The 20560-nt window shown below is 51.9% G+C and overlaps 1 protein-coding gene and 1 long non-coding RNA gene across 5 annotated transcripts in view; one reads left to right on the top strand and one right to left on the bottom strand.

Annotated features, from left to right (window-relative positions):
* Wscd2 (WSC domain containing 2) overlaps positions 1-20560 on the top strand; it is a 100616-nt gene that overhangs the window by 12305 nt on the left and 67751 nt on the right. The window lies entirely within an intron of this gene.
* Gm52822 overlaps positions 13339-20560 on the bottom strand; it is a 29390-nt gene continuing 22168 nt past the window's right edge. The window contains exon 3 of the long non-coding RNA XR_003955974.1: positions 13339-19221. This is a non-coding gene — a long non-coding RNA (predicted gene, 52822). The remainder of the gene's footprint in view (positions 19222-20560) is intronic.

Consider the following 20560-nt stretch of genomic DNA (forward strand, 5'->3'; position numbering starts at 1 on the left):
CTACCCCCAGAGGCTGAGAGGGGCTGGCTTTTATTCTTCTCCCTCCCTGTTTTTCATGTCAGCACTGCCTGTCCCTACTTTGGGGGACTTGACTCAAGGCTAGGCTGTAGCTTCTCCCTGAATGCCCTGGGAGTTATTCAACTGACCCCTTCCCTGAGTGTGCCTGGCCAGCCCTCAGTACCCACATGCAGGCTCTGCTTGTCAGGGCCATGCTGTCTTTGAGTTTGAACTTAAGCAAAGCAGTGGAAGGGGGCCGGGCAGAGGGCCTCCGGGGCTCACAAGAGTGGCCACTCAGTCCTATCTTTCCCAGGCTCTAGGGCACCCTGGGGCTTGCCTGTGGTTTTGCAGCGTTGATGACAGGGCCGGTGCTAGAATCTGGGCTTTCCAAGACAAGGGTTCCTCCTACTTTATACCAGCATGGTTTTCCTGTAACTTTGTAACAAGTGACCAAAGTGACAAGCTTATGCAGTACAGACTGAGTCTCATACTCTCCAGCCCAAACATATCAGCAAGCCAGGAAGGAGGCTGTCGTCCTCCTAGAACCTCCAAAGCTGGGTTCAATTCCCCTTCTTTTCTAGCATGTGGAAATCACCTACCTGAGGCTCACTGCCCCTTGTGGTCCTAGCTCTGTGTTCAGTCTCCATCTGAATTCCATGCCTCCTCGGTGTAAGGACACTATCTCTCCCCTCCCCTGTATGAGCTAGGCTAAGCCCTCATCAAGGTCTTCAACCGCAGCTTCAGAACCCCTGATGCTGTGGACAGTGAGTACACCAGTTCCACATGGTGTTCCTGGGGACTCCTCATCCGCTGTTTGTGCTAAGGCGACCCTCACGTGGCCTCTGTGGGCACACACTTGCATACTATGCACAGGGCAAGCTTACTGGGCATCCTCTGTATGTTGAGAGCTGTCTGTGGCTGGTGGTAGAATGGGAACCGTGTGTCCTAGGTGGGATTCTGAGCTCAGGGCGGATCCAGAAGCACCCACCAGGACTGTGTGATGATCAACAGCTCCCAGCTGCAACCTCTCCTTCAGGAACCTTTCTGGATCCTAAGAACTCCAACTGTCCTGTCCTGTTTGGCCTGGGCAAGGTTAACAAGGCCCCACTGAGCATGGTCCAGCCAGTCAGAGCAACCATAGGTGATAGCCAGGCTAAACAAGGTGTCTCTCTCTCTCTCTCTCTCTCTCTCTCACACACACACACACACACACACACACACACATGCATATGCACACACAAACATGCACATATACAAACAAACACAGACATAAATACATACATACATGTACACACACAAATATATACACAAACACACATACACATGCACATAAACACACACATGCACACAAACATATACATGCACACAAACACATGTACACACACAAATACATACACAAACACACACATGCACACAAGCACTCACTCACTTTCATGTATGTACGCAGGATGAAGTTTTGATACAGACAGCCACAGCCTGTGAATGTGCGTTTAGCATCCCTGACGCACACGCGTGGACCCTCGCTGTAATGATGCCTTACTTGGTTTTGATGGTTGCTGCTGCTGGATTTTCTCTCTCTGTTCTGAGATGCTGAGAGGAACCCTAGGCCTCAAGCATGTTGGGAAGGTTCTCTGTGTTCCAGCCACACCCCAGCCACCTGGGTACTCTTCACAAACTGAAGGTCTAGAGGCTGAGAGCCAGCCCCATGGCTCGAGACGCCAGAGGCAGAGCGGGGGATTTCAACCTCGACCCAGCCCTGCCCTGTGAGCTAACGCACTGAGCTCTCGCACACACTTATAGGAAAGAACATTTCCACGAGTCTGGAGTTGGGGCCAGGTGTTTGGGCTGCGCCCAGGGAGAGCCCACTGATTTGTAGAGTGCCAGGCTCTGTAGAGACCTGAAAAGGGAAACGGGAGACTCCTTTGTATTATTATCGCTGAAAGGAGCCTGGGAACACATACCCCAAGATGGAAAGTGAGCTCATCCAGGAATATGCGCCATGGGGTAGTGCGCAGGCAGCTTTCCAGAGACAAGCGAAGCAGGGGAGCTGAGGCTGATGGACAGATCTCGGAAACAGCAGGGGCAAAGCCGGAGGCCCCGTGACTGAACCCAGGGGCACCAGCTGGAGGGCTTTGTGCTTAGGGAGCAGGCAATGGCCAGCAGAACACATGGGGACCTCAGGTGGCTCCGCTGTCTTCTGGCTCCTAAAGGCATTGATTGAAAGGGCTTAGATGATTTCGTGACACTGGCCAGAGCAGCAGGAGGCAAGATGAAGGGAGTCCACAGAACACCCCCCCCCTCCCCCAGGAGCCAGGGTACCGGCAGCGGCTTCTGTCCTTGAAGTAGTTTTGGTGTTGAGGTCTGGGGTAGCAGGAGGGAGAGTCTTAGGGGTCTCCTAAACTGTTGTTAGTCCCACGAACCCCCTTGTCAGCTGGTGGCCCGTGGGCTGTTTGAACGACTATTAATGAGAGTTTCTTTTTATTAGAGGGGACTCCCACCCTTCCGGAAAACAACCCCCCAGCTGTGTTTTGATGAAAAAAATTTTAAAAAGCACCGGGGGGTGGGGGGAACGGCACTGAAAGCTTCAGTTTTTCTCCTTATGGCATGGGAACAGATTCCAATATTAATTATGCACCCCATTTCCACACAGCCCCCTTTCCCGCCCACCCTAGCACAGCACAAGGCCCAGAGAAGTATGGACACACACAGCTTCTAAGGGCCCTGTGCCTCTGCTCCTGGCGGCAGGGGACAGCCCCCTCCCCAACCCCACAACCCGTGTAGCTAAGGTTTCTAACTCAGCTGCCTCTGTGAGAAATGGGATTGGGGGGTGGGGGGAGGAGGCAGGTCTGGCTCTCTGTAGGCACAGCTCACGGTGGGGCAGGTGACCTTAGCCCAGTCCTGTGCAACACGGAAATAACAGTGGCATCCACCCGTGATGCATTCTTGGTGTCCTCCTGAGAGATACAAATCTCAACTTAAATGTTATTGCATTCTTTTACTCTCAGTCAGAAAGGGGAATGTATCCACTTCGTAAACATCTAGCCAGCTTCAGGCTCGGCTAGATCCAGGAGCTTGAGTGTCTTCCTCCCTCCTCCCCCTCCCCTTCTCTCCTCTCCTCTCCCCTCCCCCTTCCCTCCCCTCCCCCTCCTGCTCTCCTTCCCCCTACTCCCTTCCCTCCTACAATTTACATGTCCTTAAGCTCATGTTTGCTTTTATGAAAGTCCTTCTCAGCCCAGCTCTCTCTTTCCTTTTAGCACAGAATCCCATCAGCATCCCCGAAACCACATAATTGAACCACTTTGAGCGATTCTCAAATTACAGCCAAATTCTCCATCAGGGTTGCTGGTGACCAACCAAAGCCTCGGGGTCTGAGAAGGGGGTTGTGGATTGCCCTCTGTGGTTTCCCAGGCCACAGACACTAGCAGATGGTCAGGGAGGGGTGAGCCTCAGGGGAGAGCCAAGGCCTCTCTGGTACCAGTCCTATCAAAGTGACTGGCAGGCAAGCTGAGCACTTCATGGCTGAAAGGAGCTGCACGAGTTTCCCCTGCCTCCAGCACACAAGCTGACACTGACAGGGTGTCCCACAGGCCAGGCAGGCTCTCAGCTAGGGCAGTGAGAAGAAAGCCTTCAATCTGGGAGCCCATAGCTGGAATTCACACCCATAGACTACTAGCCACTCCCTGTTCTGTCTGCACACTCATACGCACATGTGCATGCATGTGTGTGTGCGTGTGCATGCACGTGCATACACGGGTGCTGAACACTGGCCTCCATTCTCTGGGAAGTCATCTGTACCTCCTCCTTCTCAGAAGGGTCTTGCTAGTGTGGGTGCCAGGAGACAACCCCCTCCAGTGCTGTGAAGGCCCTGTGGGTGTGCTAGCACATAGTAGGCATTAAATAAAACAGGTCCTTGCACACTACAGCCCCAACAGCCCCATAAGAGGAAGGCAGGTCCTTCCCAGCTCTTTTTTACTTTTTTGATCTCCCTCTTTGTCTGTCTGTCTCCCTCTGTCTTCCTCTTCCCCTGCTTCTTCCCTCCCTCCCTTCCCCCCTCCTTTTAGCTCCAGCTCTTGCTCCCCCTCTGTACCCCTAGGCTCTGGCCACTCAGAACTGTGCTTTCAACCCCCCAGCTCCCTCCTCTTGTGAGAGGAGAGCCACAGGCCTCTCTCTCTCCCAGCCTTCTGCCCACTGGCTGTGTCGTGTCAGAAACAGGCAGGCACGACCGTGTTTCCATGGTGTCAGAATTTTATCGACTAGCAAATTCGCAAGGTTTAGTGTCTCAGTGATCACAGTTTGTCATGTAATTTGTTTGCCTTGGTGGCCTGGCCCAAGCGAATGCAGGCTCTTATATTACTGCCTTAATGACTAACACTAGCTCTCACAGCACAGAGTAAATAAATGTGCATGTGCACATGTGAATGTGTGTCCCTGCATGTGTGCATGTGTGTCTGTGAAACTCTCAGATGTGTGAATTTGTGTGTGTATGTATGTATATGTGTGTGAAATCATATGTGTGAACACATGTAGTGTGTATGTGTACATATGTGTGGATGTATAAGTGTGTGTGAACATGTGTTGTATATGTAAGTGGGTGCATGTGTGTGAGAACGTGTATGGTATGTATGTGTGTGCACATATGTGTATGAATGTGTGCACGTGTGTGAGAACATGTGTGGTGTGTGATGTGTACATATGTATATGAATGTGTGCATGTGTGTGCATGCAGGTGTTGTTTCAGAATGGATGCAAGCCCCAGCAGCTTCTGCAGAGGTTGGGTGGCTCCGGAAGGCTGGGGGAGTCTGCGGATGAGATGGTGAGCCGAGGGAGCTGCCCCGGAGTTGAGTTTGAAGGCAAAACTGCAGAGTCATAAAGTGAAAGGTCAAACCTGAGACCAACGGCAGGCAGGAAATGCTCCTTGGCAGGAAACAATGGGGTGGGTGCAGGTCCTGATGGCAGACAGTAGCCCACATCAACATTGAGGGACCAGGCTGGGGAGTCCTGGGTCCTTGATGTACACAGCAAGTATCAGGTATCAGGTGACAGGTTAGTGTAGAGCATGCCACCACAGGGATAGGTGTCTATCACTTTATGGAGCCCAGGTGAGGGAGTTCCACCCTTTACTTGGTGTCCCATAAGTTCTGGGCCCCCGTTTCCCTCTATGATTTTAACACATCCTTGTGTCCCCAGAGTCTCAACCTTCCCTAATAATAGAGGCAGATGCCTTCTTAACCCTGGGGAATATGCCATTTATTCCCTTGCTGGCTGGGTGGAACCTGACAGATGGGGCCGTTTCTGGCTCCACCCAGGGCCCCTGGAGGAGTTCTCCTCCTCTTCCTCCTCCTCCCTCAGAATGGAGTCAAACCTGCTTATAAAATGGAGTCTCCTTGGCAGTGTGCATCCTGGAAGACTGTTAGACAATATGGACACCCTGATGTCAGCTCTGCCATCTCCACACTCTTGACCTCTCCGGGCTTGTTTTCTGAACTTAAACTCATGTTGCCTGCCCCAGGACCTTTACACACGCTGTGCCCAGTCGGCTGCACTTCCCCTTTCAGGATGAAGCCTGCCTTCTTGGCAGTCCTGAGTCCCTCCCCGGATCTGGCCACATCTGGAGATGTGTCAGTCCCTTAGAGACCTATGGCTGACTCGTGACACAGGCCTCTCCCTGACTGTCTGCCCAGGAACTAGGACCTGGCTGCCACTGGGCCTGATCCTTTTCCAGGTTTACACTGGTGCAGCACAGAGCTCAGCAGATTGGAAGTTCACAGATGAAGCCGAATGGAGACCTCAGGACACCCACATATATGTTAGGGTGTGTGAATCTGCATGCCTGTTTGAGCAAATGACAGCACTGACTAATACACTCAGCCATCTCTACACCATATCATGATATATGCTGGACAGGGCATGTCCCATAACACCGTTGACAGAAAAGAAACCATTTAAACATCTGTGATCCCAGAATGCACAGGGAGAGTAAGACTTGGACTAACCAAGGAATAGTATACAGCCCCAACAATGGATGCACTCTGGCTGTATGACAGCATCAGAGCCTGTGCTAAAATAATACCAATGGACAAAGGCCCAATTAGCGAAAGGCACGTGCTGCAAAACTCTGAGGATAGGAAGCTCAAAATGGGCTGGGCGTGGTGGCACATACCTTTAATCCCAGCACTCAGGAGGCAGAGACAGGTGGATCTCTGAGTTCAAGGCCAGCCTGGTCTACAGAGTGAGTTCCTGGACAGCCAGGGCTACTCAGAGAAACCCTGTCTCGGAAAAAAAAAAAAAAAGAAGAAGAAGAAGAAGAAGAAGAAGAAGAAGAAGAAGAAGAAGAAGAAGAAGAAGAAGAAGCAGCAGCAGCAGCAGCAGCAGCAGCAGCAGCAGCAGCAGCAGCAGCAGCAGCAGCAGCAGCAGCAGCAGCAGAAGCAGAGAGAGTGTCAATCAAAGGGTGCGGGGGGGCCGGGGGGTGGGGGGCAGTGCAGAAGGACGTGTCCTGGAAACACTACTCAATGTGGGGCCAGTGGCTGCATGGATGCGTTCGTAGTACTTGTCTGGTTCTCCACGCTGGTTTTTTGTTTGTATATGTGGGTCTTGATTATCACAGAGCCGACCCCATATTCCCAGATAATTCTGTCTGGGGCCAGCTGGGCGGGAAATGCTTAGGTCCCAGGCACAGACAATGGCTGGTTGCTACACTGCTCCAGGGGCTTAGGGGGTGGGGGAATCTTTTGCTACAGGGTCCCAATATGTAGTCTAGATTGGCCCTAACCTGGCTATTCTCCTGCCTCAGCCTCCCCAGAGTTGGTATACGGACAAATGCCACACCTAGCTCCACATCCTGCTTCAAACCAGGTCATTCTCTGTCACAGAAAATTCCCAAGGGTCTGACCTGTGTGAACAAAAGCTCTTTGAGCAGCCCCTGCCTTGACTCAAAGGCCACCAGGGTTGGGCAGGGACAAGGTGCTCCAAGGTGAAGAGGCAGAAGCCCGCCTATAGTGACCGAGCCCAGACAAGGAGCTGGAATCCAGGCTAAGGTTGACCAGGCCTCTGCAATCACTATTCATCTGGGGATCGCCTCCTTCTGCCTGGGCAGGAGGGTGTGGCTGGAGACCTTCCTCTACTGGAAGTAAGAGAGTGGAGATGGCCTCTGCCCAGCCTGGGCCTCAGCTGGAAAGCAACACCCCTGAGGTGTTGATGCTCAAACAGTGCAGGATGGGGCTAGGTTCTTCCCGAGTAGCCCTGCAGTCTGGTCCTATATCCCAACTCCTCTATTAGGTGTGAAAGAGTCCTGCAAAGCCCAGAGAGAACCACTGTAACCCGCTTGGGGTTTGCCCGGCATCTCTCCAGCCTCAGCACTGAACCTCAACCCTCCTGATACCCTGGTCCCAGGCAGCCCTGGGAATGGTGAGGAGTGCTCTGCTGCCCAGCCCCGCAGAACAGACACACAGCCTGAAAGCATAGCCAGGCACTGACTGGCAGGAGAAGGCAGAAGGCCCCTCCTCCATGGTTGGGGGTCCAGCGTGGCTTCCTTGGGGAGATGGCATCCCAAGTGGAGTCTTTGGAATGAGGAGTGGAACAAGGTCATGGTGTAGACTGTGTCACGGCAGGTCTTTAGCTCGCCGCGTTCAGCATGTAGCTTTGTGGGGAGGTTGAGAAAAGACAGGAAAGTGTTATTTAAAGACAGCACTGGGGTCAACTATGTGGTGCCCCACATCTGTAATCCCTGCACTGAACACTTAGGAAGCTGAGGCAGGAAGTTCCACATTTGGGGGAGTTCCAGGCCAGCCTGGGCTACACTGATCCCTTAACAGTAACCCTGGAACAGGGGTCATGAGGGCTGCCATGTCTGTGACTCCATTATAGTAGTAATGTGACCTGGCTATGGTGTGCACTGAAAGTTTGCTGAGAGACTGAGTGACCGAGGCACTGGGAGGCCGAGTCTGAGCAGGAGTCATGGTGACAGATGGTGTTGGAGGAAAGGTTGGGGCGGCACTCAGGTGACAGCCCTGAGTTAGACAGAGCATGTTTCTGTGGTAGCATAACGCACACCCACTCTCTCATCCTCTCTAGGACTCTAGTTATTTCATTCTGGGCAGAGGGTCACAGAGGCCACAGTGGCCAGAAAAGAACTAAAGGATTAAGGGCTGACACAACCAGGACCCACGGCTTTGGAGATGCAGCCCCAGGTTTATTGACCCTTTTCTGGCTAGTGTGGATGTTCTCTGGAGCTGAGTGTCCCCAGGTAACCAGGAGCCATGGACAAAGACTCTCCCAATCCCTGCTGGAAAGGTTCAAAGTGACCAGGCCCTCTTCCTGCTTCACCATCCCAGGCCCCAGCTGCAGTTGCCATCGGCCACATCCACAGGCACCCAGATTCTGTCTGCCCAGTCCCCAGTGCTGCTCACCTGCCGGGCTCCTCACCGCCCTAACCCTGTTAGGAGCTTCTGGGTTCACTCAATCACTTTTCAACACCCCCGCCGCCACCCTGGGATACGGCACCAGAGCCAGACCCTTGGTTGCCTGGAAAGAACGGGAGCTGATTCGGAATAACAAGCTGTGTGTCTTCTCAGCCCTGTGGTGTGTGCGGCAGAGGTGGGTGAGCTGAGAACATCTAGAACACCCATCCACACCCCTTGTCATTTTACACTTGGGGAAACTGAGGCCAGGAGGAAAGGACATTCATCCAAGGTGCAAAGCTACTTGGGATTAAAAGCCAGATGTAGCCTGCCCCCGCCCCCGTCCTTCCCAAGACACCTTGTACACTGTAGAGCTACCAAAACATGAAGCACACCCACATGAGGCTCCGTGGGTCAGCTCTCTGGGAAGCTCCTGCTCGCTCTCTCAGAGAGCTTTTAGATGTGAAAAACTCCTCCACAGGGGAATGGCTAATTAGTTGTTCTCTTTGACAAGATAACACTTCTCTTTTCCTGAGACTGGGTTGGCTTCCCCTGAGGTCCAACCAGTTCTTTCCAGCAAGTTTCTGCCTTCTCCCCCTGCCACCGCCCCCCTCCCCCCCTTGCCTGGGACAGAAGGAGAACTGAGCTTGATAAGAGGGCCACAGATCCCGTCGTGACGTCACAGCCCTCCTGGGTCTGTCTCAAGGCAGCCAGGAGGCTTTGGCGCTTCACAATGAGGGCATTTAGTAGACCCCTCATCCCCTGGGACGTTGGAGAAAACTGAGGAAGAGGAGAAAGAAGAAAGACAGAAATCAGACCCAGAAACCTCCCCATGGAGGGAGACAGGCTGGCAGCCTTGGAGGCAGTCGGCTCCAGTTTCAGAGAATTTCAGCAAATGCCCTCCATGACTCGGTTTCCCCATGGGCAGTCGATAGGGACATGGCCAAGGAATGACAAAGTTGGAGCCCTGTCCAGCTCCAGGCAAGGCTCCAACCTGAGCAGGGCAGGGTGGAGAGGCAGGAGAACAAGGGCCCAGTGTGTACCTGGCTCGCTCAGAGACTTGAATACAAGAGTGCCATGCTCCACAGCCTCCAGCCGGGCTCCCGGGGTGATCAGAAAGCCACTAAGTGGCCAGAGGCTGAAGCCTGACAGCCACGACGCTGCAGAGTGACCCGGGGTGGACCGTGTGCAGAACGGGCCAAGGAGTAAGAAGGATGTGCCCTGTGGCTGATGGAATTGGCCTCAGGGCAAAGAGGACACCCAAGACTTATCCAGGTATCCATGGAAACCCAAAGGTGGAGACTTGAGCTTCCTTTCCCTGGCTGTGACTGTGAGTGGCCCTGGAGACAGCTGGGGTGTAAGACACGGGTGGCTGGAAGTATAACATCTAGCGGTGTGAGGTGAGGAGTGCCGCATCTGTGTGAGGTGGGTTCCTGACAGACCTCAGCTGTGTCACAGCCTGTGACACACTCGAGAATTTGCTAGCTTAGCGCCTCTGACAGGCAACTTAATTCCTGTGCCTCAGTTTCCCCATATTGTAAAGGGAATCTGCGCAAGTGTTCACCCCAGAGGATTGTTCTGAAAAATCTTGAGAAATGAACACAGGACAGGTCTAGAGGAGAGCTAACTCTGCTATGGTGTAAGAGAAGCAGGGGCTTTCTGACTTTGTCTTAAGAAGCTCCATCTTGGTGTGTGTCAGCGAGCAACTCAAGTTGAGGACACAGGCTGTGGTGACCACAGCCTGAGTCCCCGGGCTCCTCTCTCGCAACATCCCAGGTAGAACTGAGGTAGCAATACCTCTGCCCTTTTTGTTCTTGACCTCACACAAGAGACTGTGAGTTTTGGGGTATGTTTGGAGGATCTGTTTTCGGGGGGGGGGGTGCTAGCACAGCAGCTGAGAGCTTGCATGGAGGGTAGAGATATTGCAAGGACTGGCCCAGCATCCCAGAGTCAGACACAGGGAGGGGGGAGGGGCAGGAGGGGTTGCTGCTTTTTCCATTCTAAGCTTGCCAAGTCAAAGGGCAAACGTGGGGGGAAAGGACCCTGTGCCTTGGTAGAAGGGCTTGGCTGAGCCCAGTGGCCCTACAGAGAGTGGAGCTGGGTGGGGGTGGGGGTGGGGGTGGGGGCGAGCCAAGTCCTGAGCTTCTTCAAGCTACCCTGGGGGAGCACTAGAGATGTGGGGAGCACTTGAGATGTGGGGAGCACTGGAGATGTGGGGCGTACAAGAGCCATGGAGAGTAGGGAACACGCTGCTGTGGTCCCCACAGACCACCCCAGGCAGACAGCAGGACAGAGGACAAGAGATAGTCTGTGAGACTGGCCAAAGTTACAAGCCTGAGAAAGGATGTGAGGGCTCCTGTCTGTACCCTGCATGCGGCAGCGGCTGTCCTCATCCAGGTACAGCCAGGACATGGACGGCAGGTGGGCCAGAGGCCTTGAAGTACTGAGTGTTCCCCGAGAGTACTGGCGGTGTGTCCCTCTCAGCAGCCATCTCCCACTCTGCCTTAGAACAGCCACAGGGACGAATGTGCCCTAAGGCCAAAATGGAACCTGTTCGGCTAACATCAAGTTCTGGGTCACATCAACACGCTGGAGACACTCAAAGCATTGGGTGTTCTCCATCCTCACGAAGCTGCCCACATTCCTGGGCCTGCTGCCCCTTCCTTGTCCAGAGCTGGCACCCGCCACACCCAGGTCTCAGGTCATCCTCGTCCTCGACGCTGGTGTCCTTGCCTGCCTCTCTCTCTCTTGTGGTGCCATCCTGTCGCCCACGTGACCCAGACCAACCAGCTTCTCATCTCAAGGCCTACCAATCACATCACAGTCCTAGGATGGGAACTAGGATGTGGGCGTGTGCGCCCCCCCCCCCAATAAGAAGCACTGGTATGCTCTCTGGAGGGAGGAGACTTCCAGTGTGCAGTACCAGCGTGCTCCCCCTGCTGCAGGAGGAGGGAGGCCCTGCAGGGGTCCTGTTTGATGTCCCACCCCCTGCCTCATCTGCTCAGTAGGCCTCAGCCAAAACTCATTACTTTCCAGGCCTCAGTTTCCCCGTTTGCATAAGGACAGTTCTGGCATTCACTCTAGTGCACATGTGACTTGCGACTTCGCTGGTAGCTTGTTAGGACCGGGCTCAGAGGGTAGTGACAGCCTTGGAAGATAGCCAATATGCAGGGCTCGCCTCACCCCCTAACCAGAGCTACCCGTGGATCTCGTTGCTCCTCACACACATCGTGGCTTTCAGGGAGGAGCTGGGTTTTATTCAGGGTTTTAATCAGCCTTGTAGCCATGTGCCAATCTCCAATCTTACAACAAGGACTTAGTTATGATCTGGTTGTTGAGTGAGTGACTGATCGGGCAAAGAACGGATGATATAATTCCCCTGATAATCCAGGAGGTTGATGCTCGGGAAACGCCAACCCCCATCACCCTGGATCTCTCAGCAAACTTGTGAGCCAGATAGAGCTGGATTCGAATCTCAGCCCTACCATTTATGAGCTGTGTGGCCTTGAGCTGGTTGCTTCGCCTCTTTGAGCGTTAGGTGTCTTATGTGTTCACTGGAGATGACAAAAATACTGACTTGAGAAGTGTTTGGTTAGGCTTAAATGAGATGAGACATGCGAATTGTTTGTTTAAGAATTGTTGTGAGATGATACATGTGAAGTGGTTGGTTCTGTTTAAATGAGATGATGCATACGAAGTGTTTAGGTTTAAATGAGATGATACATGTGAAGTGTTTGGTCAGGCTTACGTGAGGTTATCCATGCAAAGACCAGTACCTGACACAGAGCTGCACAAGTATTCGTTAGATGTGCTTTTATTGTTATTATTGGCCCTTCACCCCCATTGACCAAGGAGGCCATTCTGGAGGTGTGTGGGGAACTGTCATGGACGCCTGTATGAAGCAGTTCCCCCCCCCCCACACACACACACACAGGCCCCATTCTGTCCCAGCTGAATTTCCTTTCTGTAGCAGCTCAACTGCTCAGACGCCGCACATTGAAAGTGTTTTCCCGAAGGCTCGCCAAAACTAAAAATTTCGTGTGAGCAGAAAATAGTCTTTTTTTTTTTTTAATTTGGTTTTGCATCGTGTGGTAGTCAGATGGGAAGAAAAGAGAGCTAGACGTGTTGGTTTGCCAAGGAGAGGAGGGGGCTGGGCTGAGAAGCTTGGGGGAGGGGCACCTCCCCTCCCATGTGCCTCTTGACCATGGGGTCACCTGGAAGGAACACACTGAGTGGTTCTCCTGTGGGTGACAGAAAACCCCAGCTTAGCCTATGGCAGTAGTGAGGCCAAGAACACCCACAGTGTTTCTAAAGAGGCTTGGAGGACAGTCCCATCTCTTATCTGCTCACTTCCCTGTGAGCTGGACCCCGCACTTTCAGGAATGGCATGTGGTGGCTGGGTTTCAGAGGAGCCTTTTGAAGAACCGGTTGGAACCTGGCCCAGTCTCTGTAGGAAGCAGGACTGCACAGAGGCAGACGGGCGTGGGTGTGTAAGGTGTGTGGAATCCATCCCAACCCCCAAATGCAGCTGTCCCTCAGGCCCCAGGATTTCTGAACACACACATACACACACACACACACACACACACACCTCAAACCCAACATGGAATCCTCGCAGAAGATGCTTAATTCTCCCTCCTGTGGGTGCGGTAAGGTGTCCCTAGGGACACACCTGTCCACAGGGTCCTCAGCACCCACAACTCCATCTCTGTGAGGCAGGGGACCTTCTGCATAGCTGGTGTTTGTTGGGGGCACTAAGCGTCTGATATCCCTCCAGGCGCTGTGGGAGTTTGAACAATCATATCTTCCCCTTGCCCCTCCCGCATGAGACCCTCCTCCTGGAGAGTGAGTTAGCAAATGGAGAAGAGGCTGGTGTCCTGGTTGTTTTTTTTTTTTTTTTTTTTTTTTTTTTTTTGTCAACTTGACACAAGCTAGGGTCATCCGGGGAGAGAAGCCTCGATAGAGAAAATATCAGGTTGGCCTGTGCAGAAGTCTGTAGGGTGTTTTCTTGGTTGATGATTGACTGTTGGTGTGGGTGGGCGTGGTGCCCCACCCACCCCGCCCACTGTGGGTGGAGCATCCCTGGGCTGGTAGCCCTGGGTTCTATAAGAAAGCAGGCTGAGCAAGCCAGTAAGCAGCATCCCTCCATGGCCTCTGCATCAGCTCCTGCCTCCAGGTTCCTGTCCTGATCTGTTTGCTTTTGGTCATGGTCTTTATCATAGCAATGGACAGAGTGTGGCCTTGCTGTAGCGGCTCCTTCTGGCTTACTCGGGGTGTTTATCATTTTCTGCACAGGGCTAGACTTGACTTTGGGGAAAGCTTTCTGTCTAGAAAAAAAAAAGTGAGCAGAAAGTAGAGCATTCCTGCTGGGCTTCAGGTCCTCGGGAATCCTATTGGAGCAGCTTAGTGGCGATGTATGTATTACTGAGGCCTGTGGCTGGCTGAGGGCTCCCTCTTGTACAGTCTTCAATGGTGACAACTGCCAGGCACAATAAAGAACTCACTCCGTTCCTCAGACTCTGTCCCCATTGTTCATCCCCTTGCTGTGTGAGCCCCTTGCAACCACAGAGATTTCTCCCATCTACATAGTGTACCTTTGATTTCTTTAAAAATGTTTATTTATTTATTATATATAAGTACACTGTAGCTGTCTTCTAACACTTTTTCTTCTCTCTCTGGCCCCTATTGTTTCCACCCAAAGATAGATAGATAGATTTATTTATTTATTTATCTATTTATTATATGTAAGTACACTGTAGCTGTCTTCAGACACACCAGAAGAGTGTGTCAGATCTCATTACAGGTGGTTGTGAGCCACTATGTGGTTGCAAAGTTGGAACTCAGGACCTCTGGAAGAGCAGTCAGTCCTCTTACCGGCTAAGCCATCTCTCCAGCCCCTGAAGGTCATTCTTGTTTCTGCCTAAATGTCATAGTCTGGCCACCTGCTTGAAATTATAAAGAGTGACAGATATGGGGGGGGGCTATCATAGGAGCAAATCCCCTGGAATTCAGGGGCAGCTCATTTGAGGTCACTCAACCACCCAGCCATGGTGCTATCCTGGACTCCCCTGGGCTCTCTGACCAGCTGTGCTCTGGCTTCCAAGGCTGCCTGCCCCCAAACCCCTCCTGAGGCTGCTGTGCTCTGGGTCAATAATTTATGCTAACACTGCGCCTCACCCCACTGACCCCCTTCTTGGAGTAAGGCAGAGAACTGGACACCCAGAGATTAAATTGCACACCTTAGGGCACTAGTGCCCCGGGGGAGGGAGCAGGGTGCTCCAGGCCAGAGCACAAAGGCAGTAGCCCTTCAAGGAGCTGCTGGATCGTTGGACTCGGGCTCTTCCTCTGTCCTGACTGACACTGTTGTTTAACCCACATAGTTACTGAATATCTGTGAGCTTAGATCTGGAGATGGCACCCATCCTGCCTGTGGGGACACCAGGCAGCAACTGACTTTCCTTCCTTGCATTTTTGTGTCTCACCTGCAAGCTGCCCTGACCCTCTGCCAGCCCCTGCTGTTGTGTTCTGTGCAGTGCCACCAACCTTCCTCCTGAGCCTCCCGGGCATGAGATCACACCTCGACAGGCTGTGTGGGGGACAAGTGAAGCCCTCCAGGCTAAATGTTGTCTGTAACTTTACACCATTCAGGGTGGTTTTCCCAGTGGGTTCTCTTCTCTAGATTCCCCCATTCAGCCCTTCTGTATCTCTGGCTTTGTGATGATCCCAGCCGGGTCCTATTAACTCTTTTGGTCCTCATACCCTGTTGGGAAAGAACCCACGCTTGTCTTGAAAAAGTCAGATATAGATGGGCGTGGCTAAGCACAAGCTCCCCACACGAAGCTGCCTCTGCCCAGTGCAGCCCCAATGGAACAGGTTTCTGTTGTACCGTCTCTGCTCCCCGCCTCCACCAGTCCACAAGAGAGTAAGCGCTCAGCAAACACTGAGCCACAATGCTCCCACCACTAGGGTCACATGAACGGCAGGACTCGGTCTCCAGGCCCGGAGGGTCCCTGAAGCATCCCTCAATGGGAAAGGCAGCTGTGGGAGGTGGGCCTGTTGACAATGCGGGCTTTTCTCCCTGGTGACATTTTTTCCAGCATAAAACCACCCCGGGCTAGAGACACAGTCCAAGGACTTGGCACCGCTGGGTCTGTTATTGACAGCACAGGCCTCTGGGGTTCCTCATGTGCTCGGATAAAGACATTTGCCCAGCCGGACTCGGCCGGCTGTGTGAGAGCTGAGGCCTGCTCCTTTCAGCTTCAGATTTAACCTTGTGGCTTGGCTGGTCTGGATAAAGACTTGCTATCGGGGAGCCCTCTGAACTGAACGTGAGTGTGAGCTGCTTCCAGGACGCAAAATGACAGTGAGTCCTGATGGTGTGTGGCGGGGAATGGGAACAGTGCTGCTGGAGTGGGCGGGGCTGGAGTGGAGTGGGCGGGGCTGGGACTCTGCAGAGCCCAGTGGCTGGACAGACAGAGCTGCTTCTGGATCGCAGCCCTCTGTGGTTATGTGTGATATGAGACAGACATGGTGTGATGTGACTGTTGGGATGTGGCATGATATGATACGAATGATGTGATTTGATTGGTGTCCTGTGAGCAGTGATGTGTGACATGCATGTGACATATGGTTTGATCCACAATACAAAGCAATTCTAACCCTCCTCAGCTTCTGATGGGATCGCATCCCCGTCAACTCCAGCATGAGCCCAAAGCAGGACTGTGATGATGCTCTGAGTGCCTGATTCTACAGGACACCCCAGCTCAGATGCACACCTCTGTGTAGCCTGTGAGTTTCCCCCCTCAACACCATGGGGCAGGCTGGCCTTATAGCTTGCTACCACTGCCCAGTAGCAGGAGAGAGGCCTGAGCTACATAGCCACAGCCTGGGGGAAAAGTCCCCACAGAGGACATGTAATTTCCATGCAAGCCCTCCACGCTTTGGTAAATAGGAGCATCAGAAGTCAGATCGCCTTAAAGCTACAGCCCTCTGTAGACTACTGTGTGTGACTCTGCCCACCATAGTATAGTGAGTGCCTGCTGGCTTCCCTGGTGGAGACCGACAGACCAGAGAGATAGTGCAGACCTGGAGGCTCCTCAGCTCAGTCTCAGCAGCAGTACGGCCTCATTGGCATTTCTCAGAGGGAGCTTCAGTTTCCTGACTTATAAGGTGGGGATGTAACCCAGGAGGGCAGTGCCTGCAGCGAGCGGGCAGTTAGATAGCACAGGGGTGGCTGATGATACCCAGTCTTGATGTAACCATGATGCACAGCTGGGTCTATGACTTTGGATGAAGTCTTCCCCTCCCTGAACCTCAGTTTACCTGTCTGCCAAATAGCATAAATTCCAACCTGCCTCATAGAGCCACCATAAACAAACCACCACGGTGTGTTTAGGGATTGTGACGATTTGGATCGGGCGTGTCCCTGTCCCTTAAGGCTTACGTGCTGAGGCTTGGTCCCCAGTGTGGCAGTGCTCAAAACTGACTGGGTCACGAGGGTTCTGACCTGGCTATCGGGTCATCCACCGATGGACTCATAGCTGAGTGACCGGCTGGGAGATGGGGGTCACTGGAGGAGCAGCTTAGCAGGGAGTAGGGAGTCACTGGAGGTGTGCCCTAAAGGGGATATACGGTCCTCAGCTCTTCCCGCCTTCCTTGCCTCCCCTTCTCCCTCCTTTTCCTGGTCACCGTGAGGTGAGCAGCAGCTTTCCTCCACTGTGAGTCTCCACCATGATATCCTGCCCACCTCAGCCTGGAAATGATGGGACGGAGTAGACAGGGACTAAAACTTGTGAGCCAAAGCTAACCTCTCCTTGCTCTACGTTGTCAAGGCAACAGGAAGCTGACTGACATGGGCGCAGCTCTGGGTCTCAAGTCCTAAGGCCAGGAACTCAGAACACAGCCTGGTTTGGAAGCAGATTGTTGAGAGATCATTGCTGTGCAGTTGAAACACAGTAGGGTGGGTCCAACACAAAAGGACAGTGGCTTTTAGAGAGAAGAAGGAGCTGGAGAAATGGTTCAGCAAGTGAAGGTACCTGTACCCCATGACCCTCATGGTGGAAAAAGACAGCTAACTCACACAGTTGTCCCCCAACCATCAGATGTGTATGATTGATTAGATAGATAGATAGATAGATAGATAGATAGATAGATAGATAGATAGATTAGATAGACAGACAGACAGGTAGGTAGGTACATAGACAAACAGACAGGCAGGCAGGCAGATAGATGATAGAAAATGGATAGATAAATAGATAGGTGGATTTTAGTCAGATAATAAGTGGATAATGGATGGATGGGTGGGTGGATAGATAGAAAATAGATGGATAGATAAGATAGATAGATAGATAGATAGATAGATAGATAGATAGGCAGATAGATGATAGAAAATGGATGGAAAGACAGGTAGGTAGATAGATGAATGGATAGACAGGTAGACAGACAGACAAGTAGATAGATAGAAAATGGATGGGTAAATAGATAGATGAATGGATAGACAGAAAATAGACGAGTGGGTGGGTGGGTAGATATAGACGATAGATAGATAGATAGATAGATAGATAGATAGATAGATAGATAGATAGATAGATAATAGATATAGAAAGAAAATAGATAGGTGGATAGATAGATGGACAGGTAGGTAGGTAGATAAATAGGTGATTGATAGATGATAGATAGATGGGTAGGTAGATAGATAAATGGATGGATAGATGGATAGATCAGATAGACAGATGAAATCTTTTAAAAGCACCCATTCTTCAGCCCCAACTCCCATCACCATCCGAGGTTTAGCGCTATGTCTACCTCCATGGAGCCGGTGAGTGGGAGTTACAGTGGACATTATTGGGAAAATCCAGATCTGGCCAGTGTGTCAAAAATAAGAGATGGCAGAGTGTTCAGCCTTCAATGTGGCAGCTGCATCCCTCCCTCCGAGACCGAGGGAAGAACAGAGAAAGGAGCCATAGGAGCCAGGCTTGGGGAAGCTGAGCAGTAAACCACCTCCACCCTCACACTGGCAAGCAGCCCTGGTTATCGGTGGGTCTCACCCAAAACAGAGGCCTGAGTAAGATGGATGTGTGGTGAAGGAAGGGTCCCATAGGAGAGGGAGGGGTAAGAGAGGGGAACAGGACAGGAGAGCCACTCCAGTTTATTATGTAAATTATGAAATTGTCAAGCAATTGTAATAATAATTTAAGATGGGGGTAAATAGACATGAGAGGCCAGCTTGCAGGCATGAGGGGGCTGGGGGTGGCTACCAGTCATCTGGTAAAGTCAGGGCAAGCCATGCCCTCAGGCTGCAGAGGTTCTCACCTTCCTAACACAGCTAGTGTTCCCTTTAACACAGTTCTTCGTGCTGTGGTCACCCTCAACCAGAAGACTATTTCTGTTGCTACTTCATAACTGTAATGAATCATAACATAAATATCTGATATTCAACCCCTGCAAAAGAGTCATTTGACCCCTTACAAAGGTGTTGTGACCCACAGGTTGGGAACAATTAGCTCACTCAGAGGGACCCAACCCTACTTGATAGGTCAATGAGTATAGACTTCTGCTGTAAGTTTATTGTTGGTTGGTGGTGTCTTGTTGTCAGCCGTAGCAAACAGGCACTGAGCCTGAGACAGAGTAAGGGAGAAGGGGGAATCTTCCGGATGTACTGGCTCCTGTATCTCTGTGTTGGACCCTCTATGGCTGAGTTGACGAGACCATACTTTGGGGTTCAGCTGGGCATGGAATGGAGACCCTTCCAAGATCAAGATGAACCCCATGAGCACAGCACCTCATGCTCTCTTCCACAGTTGCTCAGTTCTCTGTCCATTGGACATTTCTACCAAAAAAAAAAAATTGTTTGTTTGGAAGTTAACTTACTTGAAAACATAAAATCAATGTGCCTTTCCCTAAATAAGCCTTTTATAGTTAAAGGCAGCCAGATGCAGCTCCAACAGCCTCTTGGGGCTCCGAGCCTGAGGCTAGGGTGTTAGAGACCTATAGGCAATAGCCAGGGCTATCCTGATTAATGGAGGAGTATTCCAATCGAATACTTTGCTCAGTCTGTGAACTGAGGTTTACTGCACTGGAATCAGCCCTGACAAGGTGACCTATCTACTTTCTATTGCCCTATTGAAATCTTCGATCCTGTTTAGGGTCTGTACTTGCATGTACTTCATTTACCACGTTGGACAGGCAGATTTACTTCTCTGAACTTGACCTCCATGTTTATACAACAGGGTCATCCCAGTACCTGCCTCAAAGACGCACAAGAAATGGTTCTGCCTTGACCTGTTTGTGAGGTGCCAGCTCATGAATTGGGGGTCCCAGGGTGGATGCAGGAGACGGGCTGAACTCTTTGAGCAGGCAACATAAGCTGCGGCTGTCAGTCAAGGCTCCTTCCTGGAGAGCTTTGGCAAAAGCCATTCCCGGGAGTGTTTACTGCCCTTGGGATCTTGCCAAGGTTAAATGCAAGACCAGTCCTGGTGACACTCACTCGCTTGCAGACAGGACAGTTAAACCTGAGGTGACTCACAAAACACGATGACTAGGTAGGTAGGTAACAGCCAAAATAGTTATGATCCTTCTCTTTTGGGGAAGCCACAAGTGAGCAGACCTAATGCCCCATGGATCTAACTAATGTCACCTCTTAGATTGTGTCTGTGACCGTCCTAAATCTTTGACTCGGAATGCCCAGCATCTATTCTCAAATTCCACATGCTGAGTGCTACCCACAGCCCAGACCTAAAGTGTTCAGAAGCCTCAAGGTCGTCTGCAGTACCCCTCACTCAGACAGGATTCCATCGGCTGACAGTGGTCCAAGTGGGGTTTTCTGAAAAGAGAATCACTTATTTTGACTCAAGGACACCATGATCTTCCAGGATCTTGCTTCAGTTGTGGCTTGATCCTGGCTCAAACGAAGCCCATCAGATCTCTGTTTCTCACATCACAGCCTACTTCCCTGGTCTCCGGCTGTCTGCAAGGAGCCCATGCTTACCCCTCCCAGGTACCCAAATCCATAGGATGTTGGGAACCCTAGTCTCCCAGCTCAAGTCTATGATCACTGTGGTGGGCAGGGGAGATGAGCTGTGACTGGTTCTGGCCAGAGAGGACCATTTATCTCGAGCTGAGTGTGAAATCAACTCTGCTTAAGCGCGGCCGACTGGGGATGCTGGGAA

This window comes from Mus musculus, chromosome 5, assembly GCF_000001635.26.
Source record: "Mus musculus strain C57BL/6J chromosome 5, GRCm38.p6 C57BL/6J".
Classification (NCBI taxonomy): domain Eukaryota; kingdom Metazoa; phylum Chordata; class Mammalia; order Rodentia; family Muridae; genus Mus; species Mus musculus.